We start from the raw sequence: 20,724 nt of genomic DNA, 5'->3' as shown, positions 1-20,724 counted from the left end.
AATGTAAAATATTTAACCAAAAGTTTAAGTATTTGTATTTGACAATAAAGTTTTGTGACAGGGAAAATATTTCATGATGGAATAAAATATCTGTGCACAATCAGGAACAATAATTATCTTATAATAATTATATGATTTGAGGGGAATAATATATGGAAGACTAACAGTGTTATGTGTAGTGTTATCAAGTTACATTAAAAGACAAGTCACAATTTTCAATAGTGTTCAGCTCCTTGGTTCCTTGGATTCCGAAGACCCATTTGCTCATGCGATTTAAGATAATATAATAAGTCTCAGATCACTTCTCCATAAGCATGTGTCTAAACAAATACATCTATTTATTAGCCAATTATATTTCTTCTTTATTTCTATACAACAAATTACAACTCAGCCACGAGAAACATTTAAGTTATTAAAATCTAAACCAGATTCAATTTTCTGATGGAGAGATATTGTAATCTGCCTAACAAACAAATGGTTTCATTGTTTTGATTACAATACAAGAACATTATTTAGATGATTTAGACACAGCAGCACTGTCTATGGGGCTGAACGTAAAAGAAAAGCTATGTATTCATGTAAATTAGCCTGATTGATCTTATTACAGAGCAATTTGATGGGACTCTGCAGATAAGCTGCTGACATTGTTTGAAATAAGCCTCTTTTTGTTGAAAGAACATTGTTTCTTTAAAATATACAATTATTCATTTTTAATCATTTTAGGTCAATTTCCTGCATTTTCAAATTGAGATCATTCAATCAGAATAAACTGTTCTATAGATGTAATATACATATATACACACAGTCACAGTCCTGAAATCAGAGACAAATGTGTCATATATAGACATTTTAATCTTTGAATCTGAATCTAATTTAGACAATTTGTATTTTTAAGCTGCAGAACTGCACATGTTTGGACTTATTGAGCAAACATTGGTGTTTTATGATTGTGAATTTCTTTTATTCTCAATTACATTTGTTGTTATCTGCCTTTAAAACCTTTTGCCCTTTTGAAATTGAATGTCACCATGTCAATATTAATCAGGAAATTACCAACTTTATCTTAATTAAACACATTTTAAAGTAGTTTAACACAATTCGAGCTGTAAACATACACATCACATTTGATATTCTGCATTTGTCCCAGTCAGTCCCACTCAGTTTGTCTGCACAGTCGGCCAGTATGAGCTCACGTCCCAGTTAATATGCCAGGTAGCTCCGAGCACTAGAGGGCACTAGAAGCCAAAGCATCGGCTGTTTTAAGTTCTTTAAACCGCGGCCATGTCTCTGAGCAGCTTGCATGTGTGTGTGTGTGTGTGTGTGTGTGTGTGTGTGTGTGTGTGTGTGTGTTTGCTTGCATGTATATACATTGATAAGTAAAAGCCTGGACTTGCAAGTGTGTAGCAGCGAGTTGGACAATGGCACAAATTCACGCGCTGCGGCTCCGCGTGTGTGTGTCGGTGCCACGGCTCCTCTCTGTACTGAAGCCTATCAGTGCTCAGACATCGTTTCACCAGGGGAGACGTTTAAAAAACATTCACTAACGGGCGGACATGACCTGTGTCCCAGCACACACACTGCCTGTCCACTTGTGTGTAGCAGCAACACACACACACACATTAAATGAACACACACACACGCACACACTGTAGCATTAGAGTTGTTACTTTCAAACAAACTTGGACCCCCCCACACACACACACAGGCTGGTGCACCCACAGCCTGGTCAAACGAAGGCTCACACAGACGATGAGCAGTTGGCTTTGTGGCTGTTTCAAGCCAGTGTTGTGGTTTTTGTTGAACTGCAGATGTTTGGATGCTGACTGAAGAGTCGCTGCACAAACTGCAGAGATGGCAGTTCCCCCACCGGGTCTGGAAGCGCCCGGGCCTTTGTGCTGCCCCCCATTTACACTTTCTCATTTAGCCACGTTGAAGAGGTGCTGCTGGTTTCTGTGTGTCGTTCCGGGGGATCGATCGAAAACGCACATTTGTACGCCTCATGCAGTTGGTTTGTAAGACTTGTGGAAGCACGGTGTTTTAAAGAGATTTGGTCCGGGCACATTGAAGACAGGGGAGCGTGAATCTTAATTGTGTTGTCCATTTTCCTGTCGGCATCGGAGGCTCCACTTCTTAGATTTATGAATTCTGCAGAAAAAGGGCTTATCTCAGTCGCAGGCACTGGTTTCCATTTCTACTGGGAATTAATTGCACAACCATGAAGCGAACCAACGCGAGATGGTATCAAGAAACGTTATTAACATTCGCGCGCCGTAGTTTCCTTTCTCTTGTTGTTGTCGAAGGATGGGAGACAGGGAGAAGCAGGAGAAGCTTGACCTGATCTGAGCGAGGCCTCTGAGGAGCCAGGAGTGAGGAGCCGCCGTGTCCCCCCCCCCCCCCCGCACCGTGGCGAGGACGGGGCCCTCGGCTGAGTCCCCCGGAAGACCGAGCGCTCCACTCCAGGGACTTTCAACCAAATTAAAAAACAATGCCACACCAAGGGAGAATCTAATGCCAATTCCCATCATCAAGACCCACATTCTTTCACTGTTTTGCTTTTAACTTTTGTTTTTTTTTTCCCCTTCCACTCTCCGTGTCTGACTCTCTCTCTCTCTCTCTTTTCCCTCTGCACTGTTGTTTTCTAGTTTGTTTTCCACCCGTACTCCTCTGGCTGTCGCCGAGCGCTACAGCCACTTTCAAAGGCTCGGCTGTCACGCGCCGCCTTTGAGTCCCGTTTGAAATGTTAACGTACATGTTGTCAGGGTGCCGTCAGGAGTGATTGACAGGTCCGTCCCAGAGCAACACCGGGCTTGGCAGGCTGGCTGTCTTTTGTCAGAGGCAGCCGAGGAGAGGCAACAAAGGAGACGGAGCAGAGGAGGAAAAAACACACATAAATAAAACAAAACTGCTCTTACCCATTTCTCAATAAAGACCAAATTAGATTAATCTCACGGCGGAGCAAGGCAGGCAGGCATTGGTGGAAAAAAGATTTGATATTTTTCCCCTGGCTTTGTTCCCCGCCATTGATGGTGCACCGCTTTAACACCCTCTCAACAGGACACCAAAGGCGGCACAGCGAGCGTTGTATAAAGAGGCAGCTGTACATATTAGTGTTCATTATCACCTCCCTTCAATGCAGAGAAATTACAAAGTACAGAGTTTGTCCCGGCCTCACCTTTATTTTGAAATACGGAGAGCTGTGACGATTGTGGCCTTGTCAGCTCCAGCGTTTTTAAATAATACAACTGGTGACCACATGGAGTTCTCCTGCAGGAAGCTGAAATCCAACTGCTTTGCAATGAGCAGGGGAGTTTTCAACAATTTGTAAAGGTGGATTGTGAAGGAATTTTGCACCAGACATTTGAAATAATGTAGAACTTATTATAAGTTTTATTATTATTACAGGGACGGGTTCAGAGAGACGTATAGCTGTCAGAACTTCAGCCCCCCCCTCCGGGAAAGGAAGGGAGGGCGACAACACGGAACTCCTTCCTCTTCCTCTTCCTCTTCCTCTTCCTCTTCCTCTTCCTCTTCCTCTTCCTCTGTCTCCGTCGCCAGAAACACTTTTTGTTCTCCAGCCAGAACATTTGAAAAAAGAAAAAACACGACAATACCAGAAAATATTCTTTAAAGTGATGTATTTCACTCGATCTACCTTGGACCTCTTTGATAATTAGCTGATCCTCTCAGTCTGTTGTGAATCCTGCATGTTTCTGGTATTGTTGCCTCAGATGAACGTCACCTCAAGCACAGCCAGAGATTGTGATTTTCCTATTTCGAGATTAAAGTTGCAGATTTTTTGTCTTTTGTAAAAAAAACAATCCAAGAGTAAAAATAATGCGAGACAATATTTGGTGGAATTCACATCAGCTGTCGGTGTATCCAGCTGCAGCTGAGCTCGAGGCCCAGCAGCGAGCACCCGGTTTGCTAAAGTGTCTTTGAGCAAGACACTGAATCCCTGCCAGCTCCAGTCTGATCTCTGACCCCCCCCGCACAGCTAGCGCCAAAGCACAAAGAGACGTTCTCGGAGTCGAAAATCAAGAATAATGAGAATAGACACGTAGGTTGGTGTGGAGTATGTGCAGAAGTTTGTTTGAATCGGTGCACCAGAGAAAGTAGCGATTGATTCGGCGGCGCACATGAACATGAGGGCATTAACAAGTCTCGCCGCGTTGCAGAAATCCAGGACACCGTCGCCCCCCCCGTGTCCCCGATTGCACGAGTGCCGCTCTGCGCGCTGGGAGCCGAGCGACATCAGCAACAGGAAGTGGAACACCGAAATACAACTGTACAAGTGGTGTCGAGCAAGCTGCTGCTGTCAGTCCAGGCTGATGATTGTGACACGTACAGGGCCACGTGATGCAGAGGAGCGACGAGCGCTGATTCAAATTATCTTTGAATCCATGTTGAATCTAAAATTCACTATGAATCCGAGAGAAATTCCTGTTTTTCTCACAATATTATGAGTTAATTCTGAGCTTGGAAGTCAATGACTCCCTGGAAATAGGTGTTTCTCACGGATCCGTCTCCTTCAGCCGTGGAGAGCTTGTGTCAACAGCTCCAGATTTGAATCAGAGGGAGAAGTGTAAGCCTTGTAAAGAGCAGGGGGGGGGGGTTGCTTGTGTGCTGTGCCGCACATGATGGGATGAGTGACTTCCACTCACTTGCTGAAAGGTTAGGCTTTTCCTTCTGCCGGTATCTTTTTAAAAGAAAACATGTCTGCCGTTTGATAACCGCTTGACATTTGACAGTCCTTTCAGACCAATCAGACAAGTTTTTTATTTTTTTATTTTTTAACTCGGCCGTCTGGAGGAGCGGCAACGAGGAGAAAAACAAAACAAGCAGTGTTGCCACTTTCCTCAAACCTTTTCAAAGGCGCTCTTTCGCCACAGCTATCAACATCAGATACCACGGGGGTGCTGTGCTCCTTTTTCTTTTCTTTTTTCTCCATTTGTTGATTTCTCTCTCTCTCTCTGTCTTTTTTCTTTTTTTTTTTTTGGCCTAACCTAGTCTGCCGAGACCTCCTCGTTACCATCAGAGCCGAACTCCAGAAAGGAGATCACTATCTGGTGTCAGACGTGTCAACCACCTAACCTCGCTGCAGTTGTTTTGCCGCGTTTGTGAAACCTTCTCCTCCGTCCTCCTCCACTTTCTCCAGCAGTTTTCAGAAACCGGCTCAGCTGGCTGCACCGGAGCGCTCGGGTTTTTTTGTTCTCTGTGGGGCATTGTCGCTCCGTCTTTCTTTCTAGTTTCAGGATGTGTTCTACTGTAAATTATCAACTGTGTGTTATCTTGGAGGGAAAGCGGAGAGCTAGAGGGAAGCAACAAAGCCACCCGTCTCTCCGGTTACATAATTCATGTCAGCCATATTCAAATAAAATTTATCACATTGTCAATCATTGGGAAGCAAACGTGTATGCGGCTGTGTGTGTGTGTGTGTGTGTGCGCAAGAGCACATATAACTCTGAAGTGATAAATTAATAACGTTCCACCATGGGAGCATGTGAATGAGCGTGTTTAGTCATTCCGTTTGACAACACAAGGAAACGGCCTATTCCGTGGGGTAGAAATCAAATTTCACACTTTTCATAGATATTGTTCCCTCCTCCCAATGTTTAAAATATGGAGCCTTTCTCTGGCAGGGAAGTGGCTCATGGAGTACTTTGCACCGGAGTAACTTTTGTTTGGCCACGAACCAGGAGAACATTTGCTCCGAGAGAGAAACAGCATGTGGTCTGAATGTCCTTGGACTAAGAGTGGATTGTTTACTCAGGGAAAACACTGGTTCGTGGCTCGTGATGATCTTTTAATGAGCATTTCAAGGATGTTTTTAAAGAATCCTCCTTGAGATAAATGCTCCCCAGTAGGCCCGATACTTACACATTCTTATACTTCAATATTTTTGTATTGAACTACAAAAAACAATCAGTCGCACGTGTCCTCAAAACCAACACGGTGCCCTCCCCACACCTGCTCTCCAGTAATCTCCTTATGATCGGCCTATAGAGGAAGAGCTCCCCGAATGCATCGGCTTGAACATGTGAGGAGTGAAAAGGATGATTAAAAAAGACGGCAGAGAGACGCACAGACTTCTCCACTCATTCCGGCTCTGAAGTCAGCCAGCCAGGTGTCGAGCGTTTGGGAGATGTCGTTTGAAAAAACTTGTGAGAGCGAGAAAAGAGGGAGAGAGAGAGAGAGAGAGAGAGAGAGAGAGAGAGAGAGAGAGAGAGAGGGAAGTGACTGATTGAGACTCCGGAGCGATTATGAGCGAGAACAATGTGCCACAGATAAACAAGCCCTCACATCTCGAAAAACTGGAAGTCTTAAATAATGTTCAACGTTTGAAACTCTCTCTATTTTCTTTTCCCCGCCGGCAGCATGTGTTCGCAGCACGAGTATCGGCACAGACAGCCGACCGCCATATGCACCTCCTGCCTCCTCCATCCCCTCCTGCCTCCTCCATCCCCTCCTGCCTCGCACGCCACCGCCGCCGTCTAAACGGAGGCGAACCAAACAACTCACTCAACTCTTTTCCCTTTTGCGTTCCGTGCCTGGCCCGATCTGACCCCTGCCTTGGACCAGGTGTGCGTTTCCTTGATCCCGCTCTCCTTCAACCCTCCACCTTCATATCTACACCCCTGCCGCCCCGCAATGAATGATTCACTCGGAGAAAGGCTCCCTTCCTCCATCAGAAAGCTTTTGCAACTATACACCGCAGCCCAGCCTCCATTTCTCTGATCTCACCCATGTTGTGTAACGCCTGAAAAACCCTTGCGTTCTCGCACTTGTTTCTGTTTTTTTTTTTCTGTTCTCCACGCTCCCTCTCTTGCTCTTTCTCTGAGTTACATTCAGTATTGACTGTTTATGCTTTTTAATGTTCGCGGAGAGGGCCCGGGGCTTGCGGATGGGGGAAAAGCGCTCTTCTTGACACACTTACGCCCCCGTAGTGAACTCTAGCTCCCAGCTCTCGAGCAAGTACACAGACCTTCTTCTTTTTACTCTCCCTCCCTCCTCTGTGTCTTTCGCTCCCTCTTTCTTTTCTACAACTGGGAGCTCCTCTGAACACCAGCACCCCGCGTTGCTCCACTCCAAAGATCACCTTATGGAAGATTAAGACGCACAAATGCTCAAGCAAACATATTTACACAATAACCCCCCCTTTTGCATCAAAGCCGAGGCGGTGGAGTTGAGTGGAGTGATCTCCGGGGGGGCTTTGGGGGGCTTTGGGGGGGGGGGGGGGCGCCGGAGAGTTCAACAGTCACCTCTGAGCGGGGAAGGCCTCGGTCAAACCTGACAGGGAACACAAGTGATCCCTCCATCTTTAGGTCCTGCATGTGTCTTCCATCCGTCAGCCCACCTTCAGATCCCCCCCCGACTCACAGTCCGTTTCACACACTCGCTTCACCGATCGATGGGCTGAAATCTCGGCAGCCCGGTTGTGATGAGGAGTGACTACAGCAGGATGATGCTTAACATGAACACGCAGACTTTAATACTTATTTGACTGCCTGGTATATTTAACTCTCTTTTCCCCTCTCATCTGGTTGCCAGGATTTATTTCCTCACAGCTTCATGTTTGTGTGGGTATTCTCATAAGCACGGTATGGAAATACACTTTGGCATATAGGTGTACAAAGGAGCCAGAGCAGGGACCATATGGTGATCGCTGTAGGAAAGTGTGGGTCTCTGGACTCTCGACGACAATCAGGAACTCAACTCAACGCAAGTCATCCGCCCGCAGCCAAACACCGACCGACTGCTAGCCGCTCGCCGAAGGGCTAACTTCGGCTCTTTGTGGCGAAGCCGATTCCTCCCGATGACCATCTTAACCGCGCTCGGCGTGGGGGGCGTGTGCGGCCCCGTGTGTGTTATCGCTGCATTCTCTTGTGTGTCTCCGCCGCTTTGATATCCGGTGATTGACTCCTCGCTGGCATTTTCAGGAAAAAAAAAAAGAAGAGAAAAAGGAAAACTTCAAGTCCCGTTTCGTCTTTCAAGTCCCGCTCATCCGCTTAAAGAGCATTTCATGGTCAACAATTGCGTTCAGGCGCCTCTTGTTCTGGAGGCAGCCACTAATAGAGGCGGTTTGAAGGGCTGTTTGGAGTGTGTTTAATGAACACTGGTACACAGTCAGATCCATCAGCGCCGGCTCTTTGGCGGTGACAACCAGATCCTGTAATGTCGATGTTTGGAGATAATGCTACAAATTAAACAAGCACATCTGTCCCATTGTGCCCACGGGGGAATATATACGTTGCGGTGAACGAAAAAACAAGGAAAACACACAACTCCGTGCTCACATGCGGCCGGATACACAGCCACGATAAGAAAAAACGCTAAATGGGATTCTAATGTGAAGGGAAAAAAGAAGCCGGGGTCTGTCTCCACTCCTAATCACAGAGAGCAGGGACAGACCAAAGATGATGCTTTCACCGTCAGACAAAGGAAGAGAGCGGCTGAATCTGTGGTGGCTAGTGGGGGGGCGAGGGAGGGAGGGGGGACACGCTGCCCCCCCCACCCCCCACCCCCCTCCATCCCCTGCGTCCATCCTTTTTTTTTTTTTTCGACTAAAGGAAGACATCATTATGAGTAAATGACATGAGGCGGTTGGTTCTGTTCCACTTTTGCCCCCCCGAGGACTCTCTTGCCCCACTGTGTAGCCGGCTCCCAGCCTGCTTTGCTGCTGGCCACGGGCCCTCAGAAGCCCGGGCTCGGGCTGCAACTCAAAGGGATGGACGCTCGCACATTATTGATTGGATACTCGATAAAAGGTCACGGGGGTCCTCCTCTGCTGTGGGGTCCAGGGCTGCGAGTAAGCCCCTCTCCACACACACACACACAAACACAAACACACACACAGACACACACGCGAACACACACAGCACTGTCCCCTGCACCAGCCACCTGGGGGATAAGCAAAGCTTGCAAACAAGATAATCATTCCCTCTCTTTTCCTCTCACACACACACATACGCACACACGCAGCAGCTCCTGAGTGCCTAACAAATGTCAGAATGGCTTGAATGGGATTTTTTAAGAAAATTATTTATTAATTGAACTGGTTAATTAGGTCCCTGAGGCCTGCACGCTAATTGAGAGCCACAGAGCTGGCGAGGCAAGAAAGCCAAAACAAAAGCGATGGCTCAAACAAATAGACAAGCGCTCGAGAGCTGCTGACTCTCAGCCTGGAGACACACACACGAAACATACACACAGGCGCCCATAAATTAACGGAGAAGATAAACAAACAACTGTTTACATTTTTTTTTATTTTTCTGCCCGGGCTTCCCCTTTCCCTCGCATAATTTTGTGACCTGCCAAATGTTCTCCTCTTCTTGATGTTCCAGCGATGGAGAGAGACGCAGCCACGGAAATCTGCCACATTGCACAAAGCATCTGTCTCCGCACAGCGCCCTGCATTCATTAAGTTTGTACCAATTAGCAGCCACAGCTTATAGCGCAAACATCCATTTGTGCCTCCCACTTTGAAAAATCTTCCTAAAGTGAGCGTGTCCCTCAGTGTGCCCTTGTGTCACCCAACTTTATCTTCACAAAGTCTTGTTTCCTTGCATAATTAGGAGAAGAAATGGATTTCTCCTCTATCTTCTCCCCGGCTCTGTCTTTGTCCTTTTTTTTTCACGTGGAGCTTCGAGTGCACCTTGAGAGCGGGCGTGCTTTTGTCAAGGAATCACACCAAGGTTGTCTGAAAGACTTCACGCGATGGAGTCATAGGCGGAGGTTGGTTCGGGGACCGGAACACAGAGAGAGGCACGCCGACGCCTCGACAGTTACACCTGTTCCAACAATTATCCCGCTCTCTGATAAGAGCTGAACTCCTTGGATGTGAGCGTCGTCGAGTTAACCCGAAAGTTTCCAATTGGTGACAAAGTCTTGTGTATTCTAACTTCCAAGCCCCTAGATTCTCTGCATTTGAAGGTTGAGTTATTGTGAAGAATCAAGAGGGAGCCGGCTGATGCTGAACTTTATAAATAGATCTGTAAAGCTTTCTGTATTTTAATTTAAAGTGCGACATAGGAACGTAAGAATCTGATCCGTGGCACAGGCTCAAAAGACCCTGGAGCCTAATTGGTAACCTCTCTGCAGTATTGATTCTCCGTGTCAGACCAGGGAGGATTTAGTGACTTCTGGTAAACACCCGTGTTGACACTGAATATCTAAGTTTAAATATGTTTTATAGGTCACATACAAATACACTTAAATAAGTGGTAATTTTGATTTGGTGCATCGTGTTCCATACGATGCATGAACATTTTCCGTCATGTGAATACGAGTTAAAGACAGTTCGAGGGGGTTAGCATGTTTCCTCGTGTGAAATTTGGCAAACGTCTCGGCACACTGTAATTCTAATCGTCGGTAGCATGTTGCGGTCTCCGCCAAAGGTCAGTGTTTCATATCAGGGGTAATTCTGACGGCTTTTAAAACAGTCCTCCTTAACATTCATAAGAAGACGTGTCCCCATCTCCCCTCCCTCCACTCCCCCTCGACACCGCCACCCCCCCCCCCCTCCCCGCGTTAAACTCTGCCTCTGACCCGCATTCCCTCACTCCGGAGAGATCGCTTGTGCTCTGTCTCGGAAGGGAGAGCCAGCATGAGGGGGCACCGGGGTCAGATGCTATTGAGCGATGCTTCAAATAAATGTATGAATAAATTACTCGATAAATGAAGTGAAGTCATCGGAGAAAAGCAAAGATTTGTGCTTCAGCGAGTTGCGGAGGGAAAAGGGAACGGAGAGGAAGAGAAAAAAAAAAAGAAGCGGAATCTGAAGCTGTGCTCTCGTCTCGGTTTGGACGCTCGCGATTTGAATTGCTTATCTGGAAAAGCCGAGTTTTGATTGATTAATGAGAAGCTCACGTGAAATTATGCAGCATCGTGTGAGAGTGAAACCCAATGTGTGTTAGTTTGATCGCGAGAGAGAATCAAATGTACGGAATAAACACCGCCGCTATGTTTTGAAACCTGGCAATCATAAATAAATATGACTGACTTATGACCTAAAGAAAAATACAATAAAGTTCATTTAGAAGTATCGAATCCTGCCGTAGTCCAGGCCTTTATATCACAATATAGGTTGAAGGAGAAAAACCTCAGTTAAACAATCAGCTGCTGCTTGTGTTTTATTTTATTTTTGACTTTTAACAACCTGCAGACAACATGAAAGGTACAGATGTTCACTTCTGTAGCATCAAGACGAACAAGGCAAAGAGTGAGAGACCAGTTGTAGCTCAAAGCATTCATCAGTCTGAACGATTCCTGAAGAGCGTTCTCTGCCATGGTAGATCTGATGTTTCCTGTTTGCTTTATACTGCCCACCTTTACCGCTCGAATGCGACTGTGAAGATTCACACACTGTGATGATTCTCAGTCTCATTTGCTCGTCACGTTTGTTCTGTGAAAGTAATTTGCTCGTTACAGAGGAGACGCTTCTCTCTGAGATCTGCTCTAGTTTGAAAAGTTTGTGAGTTTCATTGTCAGTTAATGTTAAATAACTCTGAAGATCACCAAACACGTGGTTGTTGTTAAGTTTGTTTTTATATTTTTCATCTGTTTTCCATCACATCTGAGATGTTTCCTGTCAGTTATATGAAATAATCCCAATCTTCTTCAGCCGGGAACCAGTCCAAAGAGCTGAAGGTGTCCAGGCAGGTAACTGGAGCCCAGTAGAATAGAAAGGAGGACAAACACAGTGCATATTTACATAAAGATCAGTAACATGGCTTGTTGTGTGTGACAATGTTGTCGACACATTGTGATGCCTCATTAATCAAAAGATCTTTTTTCAGAGCACACACAGGATGTGACAGAACAGTCATGAACAAGTTGAAAACCATTTATGTCAAATTCCTCAAACTTACATGATTGTTATTTTTTTGCAACTACAATATTATGTATTGAAAAAAACTAGAATGTGATAAAAGGAGAAAATAATTACCATAATTTCAAAAGTACAACACGTTATTACATAGAAATTACATGATAATTAATCTATTCATCAAAAAAAATGACTGGTCAATCAAATTACATCCAAGGTTTTTTTCTTCTCTAATTAAGGTCTGGAACTGAGTTTTTGTGGATTTAGTTTTTGACATTTTACAAATGCACATCAACACATTTGCTACTCAGAAGGGGAGAATGTGAGAAAACCTTGTTGTATCGGATCCTTTTATCTATTTTCACACATTAGCTGAACTCATGTTTTACCGAGCTTCACCATAAAACACGTGTAGTAGCCAATACGTTTATTTTAATAAAAGGTGAATGTTAAACAATTCTAAGGAAATGAGTTATGACACGTTGTCAGACTTCCTACATTAAGGTTGTTGTGAAGTCGATTAATGAAGAAATGCTTTGTTCAGTCTGTTAAATATAAATTAGTGATAAACACAGTTAATTTATCTTAATATTATTTTTGAAGGATATTGATCAGCTCAAATCTTTAAATATTTAACACTTGATTTTTGTATTGGTTTTCAGATTGTATTGCTCAGAGCCACCGACGTGTGATGGTGGAAAAGATCCATTCAAATCAAATGTTAGATTTCCTCACATTGAAATGAGAAACGAGGCCCATAAACATCTGCTCTGTTTCAGGGGGAAATTAGCCACAGTGTCGTGTGTGTCTGTGTCCGAGCACGCAAGATTCCGGTCTGTGATTGTGTCTGTGCCTCATCTTGGGCTGATGAAAACCCTCCACCCGGCGAGCCCCCCCCCCCCCCCCCCCCTGTCCCAATCCCCCTCAGACCGCCGCCGATCGATCGCTGCTTGTTATTGACACGACACCTGCAGAGCCGGACTCGGAGCCATCGAAAGCCGATGTGGCAGATCAAAAATAGGACGCCAGCTTTCATGTGTGTTAACGGTATCGATTTGCATAATAACCTTAAAAATTAGTTCCCCCGGATTAGGCAAGGACAAACCTGTTTCAGCATTTGTTATGATGCTCGCAGCATACGCCTAATTAGAGAGGGGGGGGGGGGGGCTCGGCTGTGATCGGCTTGGAGAACCGGCTGTGATCGGCTTGACAGTGCATCGCTGTCGACACCTTTCGGTTTGCCACGGCTAATGAAAGCCACTTGCCATTAAATAATAAAATAAAAGCACACCTCTAGACTTCTCGGCAGACAAAAAGCGCTGATGCGTTACTTTTACATGAATGCAAATTATTGCCGCATGTCACAATCATTTCTTCATAAGGGGGGTGGGGGGGGGGGGGCTTCTATCTGTTGTGCGGGTCTACCTGCGCCACGGCAGTGCACTCTCCTCGGTCGTTGGCACTGCAGCGCTGAGAGAGACGTCAGCCTCCAGGAGTGACGAGGAGACAGATGTAGTGAAAACACAAAACACGAGCGCCACTCGCCTCGCCAGACAGGTCCGGTTTAAAAGCACTGAATTATGTATCTGAGCAGGCGACACCATCACAGGGCGACTCGTCTGCGGTGACTGGCTCCGTTTCCCCCGTCTCAGACAAACGGTGACCCTGTTGGCTGCCGAGGAGCAGTGATTAGCTGCAAATGCCTACAGATGTTCAACTAATGCCAATTATAATGACATTTCCAGAGAGGTCTGTTCCTGCCAGCAACATCAGCTGCATGCCCGGCGCCTTTAATAAGGACATTGTATTCCAGCGCCTGCAATTAAACCTGCAATCCTGTGATTCCTGTGTATTTTAGATTTTTTTTTTAGTGTTTTGTACAATCCAGTGCTGCAGCACACAGGCATCACAACAAAAGATGCTGCAAGGCAGAGATGAAGGAGCCTTCCATTTCAACTCCCTGTTGTGGACATTTTTCGTATAATCCATTGCAACACCATTCCTGCAGCGAGAATTCCCCTAGCGGAAAATGCAAAAGATAAAAAAAAAGAAAAAAAGAAACACAAGTTTATGGAAAAATAAAGGGCTAGTGGTGTCTGACAAGCCTTTAAATCTAGGACAGCCATCCCAAAGAGGAATGCACACACTCATTGTAGGGACTTAAAAGCCGAGTTTTAACTGTGCTACAAGGGAGATGGAGATGGTAGGCCATTAGTGTGATGCTGTTCTCATCGGCTGGGAAGACTTGTACAGCACCCTACGCGTTTGAAAAATGTTGCACCAGCTTTTATACTGAAGATGATTTTTTCTTTATAAGAGCCAAACATATTTATTCTGGATCCATAGTGTCAAGACGGACTGGATCAGGGCGTCTGGATCGAGCAAAATCATTGATCTGTAGCTTGTAGCTTGTTTTTTATATGTTGCTTTGGATCAACATGTTTATAATCCACGTTTAAGTGCAATACATCCATGAAGAACATATAAACTGCACGTGTCCCGATGCAGAGGCAATGTAGAGGTGCAACTTGGCTGAAGGCTCGTTCAGACGCAGCAGATTCATTTGTCCTTTTTCCGATCCTTTTTCGTGCCAATGACAGAAGTGGGACGTCCTCCATTTGTCTTGGTGGTCGTCTGCTGAGTGAAGGCTGTCTCTCTTGAAATAGGGACACAGCCAAGCTCCATGAATCTGTAGAAATGGAGAATGGCAGACAGAGAGACGGGCGTTTGCAACAAGCGCGGACGCGAGACTCGAATTCAAAACATCGGAACCCTCCCGGGTGGACGCTGCCGATTAGCGCCGCCAAAATGCCTTCCCCCGGATCCACCTCAAGAAACAATACCACATGTGCAAGCTTATTTACGAAGTGCTGACACGAGGCCCTGAAAGAATTAGTATTCTGCTAGGTAAATGTTTTCCTCTGGGGCCTTGTCTCTGCAACAGCTTACAGATGTTCCAGCCGTGCAGAGGACGCACGGCTTCTCCCAGCGCGGCGGGGAATGTAAAAAGCATGTCGAAGGCTCTGCCCCGGCCAAACCTCGGTACGGTGATCTACAGCTCGTACTCCGGTGCACTTTGCCGAGCGCTTGCCTCCTGCACCGGCCACCGGGTCTCATCCGACACAGACGCTATTTAGTGCCGCCTCCGTGAACTCCGGTGCGTTTTGTTCGGTGACTCTTTGGCGGCGCTCCAGTGACAGATGTGCTGGCAGCGGCACAATGCAAACAGGCCGGTGATTACTCTGCACGGGAGCGTGAAGAAACACGTTTAATGCATTTTAACAAGTAGGTTCACAACTTGTATATCTATATTGACTTATGAGACTGGTTGTAGAGTAAGTGTTGACTGTTCCTCTGTCTCTCCTTCACCGAGGAGTCGCAAAAGCAAACAGAGGGTTGCTTGTTGTTTACAAGGAGCAGCGTCCAACCAGCTGACCAAGAGGGCCCCGGCTTTGACTCCCATTTACCGGTGTAACAAACCGTCGGGGAGGGGAGGGAGGCAGGCGGGGGGGAAACATTGTTATCAGCAGGCCAGATAAACCCCCTCCAGAGGTAGCGCTGATAGAGAGGCAGCCCCGCCGCTGGGCAAATAGAAAGATCCTATCTGGTCCTTGCACTGAGCCGGCCAATCAGCCCGGCAGAAGCACCGAGGCTTTCCCCCGAACCTGTTGAGATGTGTGGAGAGAGGAGGTCGGCTTCTCCTTTTGAGATGGACGTTCAGAGGAGGCGCAATGGAGTAGAGGTGGAGTAGAGGCAGCTGCAGGGCCCTCTGGTGGGGGTCAGGCTGTGGGTGAAGGAGGTTGCATTTACAGTAAGAATGAAGTTTTGAGGTTTTTGAAATCCTCTTCTGGTCGTCATCTTGAGCTCTGGAGCCGCTTTGCAGAACCAAAATGGTCGTTTGAACTTTTCCTGTCGGGTCTTATTGACTCAATACTGGACCTGGAACCTGGGATCAATAATAATTGTGGGATCAGCAAGATTTGATATTGATTCTTTGTACTTTGAAAATCTCTCATATTAAATATAAACATCAGTGGCGAAGAAGGAGAAGTGGTCGATTATAGTTCAATTATGACAAATATTAGAGAAGGATCTTGACCTTTGACCCCTCAGACGCAACCAAAACTAATATTTGATTGAATCCGTATACTCCAGCTTCAGTCTTGGGCCTGCAGTTCACTGTCACCGCAGCCCCCTCCTGTTATAGTACTTCGAGTGCAAGACGTATTCTTGTTTGTATTTTACTGATAGAATATGGAAAACACAGGTTTTGATGCTGGAAATTTACTGCCCTGAAAAATTTACGATGTTATTCCGCCTCGTCCGTGCTGTAATTGTCATTTCCCAAACTAGCTCGATGGAATTTTGAGTATTTCTTTTTTTTTTCTGAGTTAATGGCTTTTGCGTGCGTCCCGATGTCTTTTAACTTAAAACATCTTTCTCGCTGTAGACTTCTGGTATCGTGACTGAGCTAGAAGACACAACACAAGAATTTGATTACCTCACTTTAAAACAAACCAACAGGAAATGTGTATTTTTATTTGTTCTTGTTTCACTTTGTCTTATTAGACATTTTTCCACGTGTTTCCTTTTACATTCTCTCTGCTTTTCCTTTTGCTCAACATTTTCATAAAGACTCGTCCTCTCCTCCTCACCCTCGAGTCGCCCTCACACACCTCACTTCCCCTCTTATCCATGAGATACACTCAACACCAGAGGTATATATCAACCAGGTTTCATCTTGTTATTGCCTTTGAGAGGATATTTTTTGAAGAGTGGCACAACCTTCTTTTCTTTTCTGAGGGGCCTTTACCTCCCTGTGATTTATTTTAAAAGCCGTTTCCTCTCGTTTCATTCAGCTCCCGGTGAAATCGTCTTTTTGCCACGACACCGTCAGAGAGGGGGGGGGGGGCACTTAGTGAAGTTGCAGTGATTGTACTTGAGTCAAATATTTCTGCTCTCCTACCACCTCTATTCAGCAGTTTTGATATATGGTGGGGCTGAGGGGCCAAGTCTCGGCTGTGACGAGCGGGAGGCGCATTTCTAGAGGCAGAGAGGAAGGGCGGCGGGGTGAAGAGGCTACAGCTGCCATTGCTCATCTTAATGGCATGTACACACAATACACACATTCACACACACCGACACACACACACACACAAGTGCACATTAGCACACGCAAAAACCTTACACACAAACCTACAAACATGGGGTTAATGACGACGCCTTGGATGTTTTTTTGAAGAAGCACTTGGGGTCGGCCTTGCACACGCTCACACACTAAATGTACAGGAAATGAGGAGAGGAGGCGTTTGGATGTACACAGAGGAACGTAAGCATTCATTCACGTCAATGCCTTTCTCCCGCAGACACACAAATGGAATCACATGCACACGCACATCCGCAAGATTTTTGTACCCAGATGTACACGCTCCCTCACACGACATGAATATGTATCCCTCCACATTCAGGAGTGAGTACACAGCCGTACACGGGGGTAGCACGGAGTGTACGGCAGTGCAGACACACCTTCACACACCAAGCACCGCCTGTGACAGATGTTGGCAGGAATATTGCCAGGAAGAAAGCGCTTTCATTTCTTTTTATTCCCTCTGCATTTTGGCATGCCTATCTCCGTACACAGTGTGGCCATGTCACCGGAGCTGTTTATTTCTTCCTCTCCCAGTTCCTCTGTAGCCGGTTTCCTTTTCTCTCCCCCCCCTTATGTTATCGTCATGAAATTGAAGTCATTTGTGCCAAGAGAGATTAGAGGAGAAGCGGGAAAGCGAGGGGGACATAAGCAGAGATATTTTTGTCAGTAATGAGCTAACTCTTTGTTATGCACTGGGCTAAGGAGGTCTAATGATGACGTTTGTACCAAGAGGAAGAAACTGAGTCTCCAGAGTCCACACAGCCAGAAACCACAGGCTTTGGTGCGACTCTTAACTCTATTCAATTATGCAGATGAGCCCGTTGGGCTAGTGTTGGCCGTCACTTTAATGATGACGTGGGTAAACAGACTGTAGCTTTCTTTTTCTGTCTCTAAAAGTCTCGCCCCCCCCCCCCCCCCCCCCCCCCCCCCCCCCTCTGCAAACCCCCTTATTTCTTGTTTTGCACCCAGGAGAAAGTTAATTGTCTTAGTCATTAAAGAAGTATCAGCTGTCACGGCACTGACACAGACATGAAGAGGAGGGAAGGCAGAGGGATGAGAGGAACAGAGAGTTGAGAGAGGTTTATTTTTTGCCTTCCGGGCTGATGGCAAAGAAGCTCCTAAGATGCAATCATGATATTTTGATAGAGCACGAGGACTGATCAACCTCTCCAGGCAGGGACTCTTTGGAGACGCTCCCTCCGTTCTCCCCAGTGGCCACCGGGTGGCAGAAGAGCACAAGGAACCCGGCTCAGCTTCGCTCACCACAGACGGAGAGATGAGGCTTTTTTTTTTTTTGCCTGCGAACAAACCAAACTACTGAAAACTACCCAGCAGCCCTGGAAACGATTGTTAAACTCACAGTGAAGTGTGCAGATCGGCTTCAGGATAACACGGCTGCGAGGGCATTAGCATGCGAGGCCTGAATCCAACTTAAAAGAGCCTTTTGTGAAAAATGATATTTTTTGAATTGCAATAATGAACTCAAATGCAAACAGAGTAAATTAAAAGTTTTCGGGGCTGAGATAATGAAAAGCACAATCAAAAGCATTTATAACGATGAATCACACAGCGTATTTATAATAGAGCTACCCATGACACAGTGCTTTAAGGGCATAGGCAAAGCATATGCAAACTGCAGGAGAGAGAAAAGATAAAGACAAAACATATATTGTTTGCATGAAAAGCTCAAAAGATAATTGTCTTTTATACATATTAAAACAACTCATTATATCCACTGCACAATATGCAATAAAGCGTTTTGTACACTTTTAAAATAGTCAAACTGATTTGGACATATTCCCATTGAAATATTTTGCTTTGAAATATATTTAGTGTGTGTACATTTACTACAATTATTTACAAGGCCAATAGATGCACAAACTGATACGATAACTCGTCCTCTCTGTTCCCTTAGAGATATTCTTGATATATTCTATAACATTTTGTGTGTGTGCGTGTGTGTGAGTGTGTGTGTGTGTGTGTGTGTGTGTGTCTCCAGTAGGGAAAGCTAACTAAAGTAATTGACTCAATATGAAGACGTTGCATAACAACAGCCTCAGCCTGATGCGGATCTGAACGCACAGTCTCGCCTTCAGTTGTGCACTAATCAACCGTCGTATCAAAGCAACAACGTTATTCAGAAAGCACATTTTGTTCTTTGCCTGTGTTCTGATTGCTCACTGGACGCCCTGAGCTCTTATGACTGAAGACAAATTAACTTGGGAGTGATTGTCACATCAAAGTCTATCTCTCCTCGCCATTTGTTTAAGTCTCTGGGCGCTGAGACCAAAGTTGTGTCCTCAAAGTGACACAAGAAAATAAATAAATATGGCTTTGGCATAAGCTCCATATTATCGCTTGTTCCAGTTGTGTGTCCACTTGGATTTTTCTGGATTGCCCCAGAGAGAGTCAGGTCGCTGACGGCCAACGGTCAACACGAGTCCCCTCCTCGAGACGTCCTTTCCTCGAGCGGCCAAAGATCAAGGCCGCGTGTTTGTGTGTGCTTAGCAGTGATTGTTGCTGAAGGAGATATTAAGCGTTTGGCAGGAGCATCAGCTCCTTGAAAAGAATCTTGTGTTGCACTGAGCTCCACGCACACAGGGACATTAAATCCCGCTCTATTTTTAGTTTGGACTTGTAGCGTCATGCCTTGCACCCAGATTTGCATCGGCGCCACTCGCCACACAACAACACAAACCTGCGTTCAGGTGACATCTTCCAAATCAGAACAACCTCCCCTCCCCGACTCCCTTTCATAAGACAAGCCTCCGGGGAACAGATACTAAGTGAAAGCATGTAGGTAAGCGAGACAAACTGTGCAAGAGGAGATGTGGCCGATGCAGAGTGTTTATTGGACGCCATCTTTCTTGTGATGTGACAGGGGGTCCGAGCCTCGTCTCTGCACCGTGCGGCTCGGCGCGCCCAGCGGGGGGGCCCCGCGCTCCCCATCTCACCGGCGCCACTGCCAGCCGTCTCTGCCGAGGTGGTGTGCTAATCATTTAAACAGCCCAATCAAAGACAATGTGATGTTTCACACAAGGGAGAAAAAAGGGAAAAAGGAGGAAAGTGATTATTAGTGTTTGCGAGAGGCAGCCAGAGTGATTGAGCTGAAGGGGACTTTGATTCCGGGGCCTCTCGTTGTTTTGGTTTTTCAGAACGGCATCGGGTTTAGCCGCCAGGCGTCAGGAGCTGTCAGCATATGACGGTTAACTTTTATAATTTATTTTTTTAACAAAGAGATCCACTCTGAACGGTTTATTGCAGTGAGCCAGTATCAAGTCCATTCCTGTAGGGAAGAAATTAGGTTTCGTCTTTCAGGATTTTTTGTTGAAATTATATATTTTGTTTTATTATTGTTGTTGTTATTGTTTTTAATTCTCCGCAGCTCAAAAGGAAAACAGAAAATTTGGGGACAAGTTTGAAAGAAGGAAAGAAAAGACACTTTGAAAGTCACTTTTTCTAGTGAGTTGTTAAAACAGTACAAAATTTGGTTTGGTTTGTTGTTAAGCTACATTTAAATCACTATCTGGAATGAAAACACACACTCACTCACACACGCAGACACACACAAGCTGCACAGTCGAGATGAATCACCGTGGCTTGTCAAGAGGTTGGCTAATAGACACATTTGATGTCACGCAAAGCCCAATGGTGTTGAAAGGGGTTTTGTTAGTGTGTTGATATCACCTCCTGTGCATAAAGCTCCACTTAAAAACAATAAAATAGCAATGAGCGCATCCAAAGCCCCTGC

This window comes from Platichthys flesus, chromosome 20, assembly GCF_949316205.1.
Source record: "Platichthys flesus chromosome 20, fPlaFle2.1, whole genome shotgun sequence".
Lineage (NCBI taxonomy): Eukaryota > Metazoa > Chordata > Actinopteri > Pleuronectiformes > Pleuronectidae > Platichthys > Platichthys flesus.
This window is presented reverse-complemented; position numbering follows the sequence as displayed.